Source organism: Octodon degus, unplaced genomic scaffold (genome assembly GCF_000260255.1).
Source record: "Octodon degus isolate 3935 unplaced genomic scaffold, OctDeg1.0 scaffold00091, whole genome shotgun sequence".
Lineage (NCBI taxonomy): Eukaryota > Metazoa > Chordata > Mammalia > Rodentia > Octodontidae > Octodon > Octodon degus.
This window is the reverse complement of record NW_004524667.1, coordinates 10,801,372-10,805,048: the sequence shown is the minus strand read 5'-3', so window position 1 is coordinate 10,805,048 and position 3,677 is coordinate 10,801,372. Positions and strand designations below refer to the sequence as shown.

Genomic DNA, 3,677 nt, shown 5'->3' with positions numbered 1-3,677 from the left:
GGGGGTAGCAAATGACTTCCTGGGGAATTCCTCAGACTTTGAACACATAAAACAAAGCCTGGGGTGCAGAGTCTGGTTAGCCTGCAGAACAGCCAAAGCTTTGTAAATGATTTGCTTTGGAATGCTAAATGGGACCAAAATAGAGGACAAGGGTCTATAATAAAGCTCTGCCCAGATGTGTTTCCAGGTGTACTGACAGACTTTAGTCTGTGTGCAATAAAAGTTCAGCCTCCTCTGGTTCAAGAAATTTCAGTGGTGTTCCTCTTTTGGCAGATTGGGTTGGGCAGATAAAAGAGCTCTACAGAAAGCTTCTCCCTGCACTAGACAGGGGAAAACCAGGGAACATCTAAAAGGCCTGGACTCTAAGGTGACTGTAGGGCCTCTCGGCAGCAGGTCAGGTCAAGCCGTGTCTCAGGGGTACTGTGCTCTGAGCCACCATGGTAGCTACCCCACCACCATGATTTTCTACATGCACGTAGCTGGCTCCCAGGGTGTGCTCTTGTGTAGAAGCACCAAGGTATCACCATACTGGAATACAGATGACTGTCACCACCCATGGCTAGCCTTCCATTTCTCTCTAAGTTACAGTTCAAGTTTATGTGCACATAGGTTATGCCGTTCATATAAAATGCATTGCTTGAAAGTAAAGGGGGCATTAACGATTACATTTCATAAAAATAATTTTGATTTCCTCATTCCTTCTACATCTCTTACTTGGAATGATGGAGTTAGAAAATTATGAGAAGATACTAATTAGTGTGTGCAAATTTGATGACAAACAGGATCTCTACATAACCATAAAGCCTGCTAATAAACAATTTGTGTATAGTTGTGAGGCGACCCGGCTGCAATATCTGTCACCCCATTGATCACCAGGGTTAAGGGCTGATCTGGCTGGCTCATCAGGGGGCCCCTTCCTCCCTCACCATTCAGTGTGTATCCCTCCTGAAGCTGCATGCTCTGTCAAAGAGAACAACAACCCCGAATAGAGAGGGACTGTTTCCTTGGTCAAGAGTATAGGAATAGGGGGCCCAGCCCTAGCTCAGTTCTTTAAGTGGCTGCTTCCACAATGCTGGCAGCCTTAGTTTGCTGTAGTTCGATCCCCACAACACTCCAGCCATGCAAAAGTGCCCTGAAGGCATTCAAGGAGAAAAAAAAAAGAGTATAGGAATAGCTGGGCCCCCTACCAGAACCTCCAAATGAGCTGTCAAAGTTCACATACATACATATATTTAGAAACAGAGAAGCAAAATAAAAATGGAATTAAAGGTTGAAAGAGCAGATACAGCAAGTTTGAAATCATCCAGCAATGTCAGGTGGAGGTCTTCTGAGGGTTCAGGCATAAATAATGCACAAGGCTCCTCCTCCATCTGCCTTTCTGCAGTTTCAGTTACTTACAGCCAATAATGGTTCAAAAATATCAAGCGGAAAAGCTCCAGGAATAATTTATTCTTAAATTTTGAGGTGCATGCCCTGCTGAGTAGCGCGATGACATCTCTTGCCACTCTGCTCCATCTCCCCTGGGAGGAGAATTCTCCCTTGAGTCAGCATACTCACACTATATAAAGGATCCACCTCTCAGTCTCTGAGTAGTTGTCTCGGCTATCAGATGGACTGCCACTGCAGTACTGCAGGGCTTATGTTCAAGTTACCTTTATTTTGCGGGACCTTGATAATGGTCCCCAAGAGGCAAGTGATGCCAACAATTTAAAAATGCAGAAGGGAATCCATACAGTGCTCCCTCTGAGTAAAGGTTTATTATTGCTACATATGTACAGAAGAAAACACAGTTCATATAGAGGGTTGGAAGATGTCATGTGTGTGTCGGGGAACTCTGGAATGTAGCCCCATGGATAAGAAACTGTTATACTGTTAATTTTAATTTCATGAAAATATCTAAGCAGATAGAGGCAATGGAAGGTGATGCTGTGAGAAAAGAAAGAGACAAGCATAAGTTGAATTAAAGTCATGATTTTTTGAAATAAATGTGAGCATAGATACATAGTAGTGTGAGGAACTTTATCTTGGTTTGCAAAACTTCTATGAATCCAGTGAGATGTCTGAACATAAAAGACTCTGATAGAATTTTCTATAGTTAAATAAAAAGCCAGCTAGCTCTCTGCTTCTATTTCAACCCAGCATTATGGATTCTTCCTAAACTCTTCTTGCTCCAAAGCCACACGACTGAGTATCCTCCATCCCCCACACCATTCTGTTCTCTCAAGTGCAAAATGTAAACGAAATGTGCAAAAATGTAAACCTATCAAAGCAGTACATAGAAAGATAGGCAGACAGCAGACCTCACCTTTTTGAGAACCCTAAAACTTGCCATAGTCTAAAAAGATGACAAGAGGTGGGCATCCTCTGTCCAAGAAGGGACCACCGGGCATCCCAGGCCGCTGCTGAGGGTAGAGCCCCAAAGCAGCCAAGCAAGCAGGAAAGAGCTGCTCCTTCCCAGCAGTTGTCTTTTTCCTGGCAAACAAGTCAAGTGCCAGAAACTTGACCCACGCTGGCAGGGACAGAGATTAGACGACGCAGAAGAGGGAGGGGCATTAGCGAAGAAAATAGGATTGTTGCAAAAAAGTGAAAGGTGGTGTCTAAATGGTGGCAGTCTGAAACTATCTCAGAAAGTTACATGTTTTTCAAGCACTAAAAGTCTACCAAGCTTCGGACGAGGTGTAAGTCTTCACCTTTGAAGGTGTGCTTTCTTGGCATGGTTTCTCTCACCCAGAAAAAACAAAAGAGATCTCTCACTTAGGAGTTACAAAACTATGCATGCTCATGTATCGAGTGCTGGGTGCAATTCCTTTGTGTTAAACAGAAAACTCTCCTCTCTTGAGCTTCCACCAAACACCAGACACCCCTCGCGTCTGTTGCCAGCATTTAATGTCACTTTGTGTTTTGTGACACTGGCTTTGTCCATTTCTCTATCACACCTTTTTCCCTCCCTTACTTGAATAGCATATGCACCTTTTTCTAAGTCTTTCATTAACCCTTATTTTATCTTGCAGCGATTAGAAAAACACAGAGTCATTTGGGGTCATCTCTTCAAGGTTGAGAAGCCTGAGCCACCCACCTGCTCCTGCTCATCAAGATGAAATCTGCCAAGTGCTGAGTTGCTTGAAAATGTCCCATTAAGTCATTTAAAGGCACAGTTCTTCATTTACAGAGCAAAGCATAACCTTCCTTTGAGAACTAAGAACACTCCCTGTCACAATCACAGACTCTTTTTACAAAGCATTCTTCACTAGGAAATAAAGCCTATCTGAAAATGTCATCAGCTCTCTTGCTGACAGTTATTTCCTTTATGAATTGAGCACTTCAGTCCTTTAAGCAGCCATGTGATCTTGCCGTGGTAGGGGGAGTTCTAAAGCTAACCGGTCACTTGCATTCACAGCACCTTCCTACAGATTCCAACCTAACAAGGAGGGAGATCAACAAGATCAATAACATAATCACTTCAGGTCCAAGAAGGAAGAGTCAAGCTCTCCAGCACATCATAGACACAATCGAGAGCTGTTTGCCCGTGTCTCTTCTAGATCTCTCCACCTGATCTACCTGCCTTAAAAATCTATTTCACTGCTAATTTAGGGCATAAGATGACCCTCCAACCCAAGTCTTAAATAAATATCCCTAAATCAACAGCATCCCAGACTGTGCCCAATTTTTATTACATT

At 43.3% G+C, this 3,677-nt stretch overlaps 1 long non-coding RNA gene across 1 annotated transcript in view; it reads right to left on the bottom strand.

The window, feature by feature from the left end:
* The window catches only part of LOC111818424, a 4,423-nt gene extending 1,980 nt beyond the window's left edge, over positions 1-2,443 (bottom strand). Inside the window, exon 1 of the long non-coding RNA XR_002822416.1 lies at positions 2,306-2,443. This is a non-coding gene — a long non-coding RNA (uncharacterized LOC111818424). The remainder of the gene's footprint in view (positions 1-2,305) is intronic.
* Positions 2,444-3,677: the final 1,234 nt, after the last annotated feature.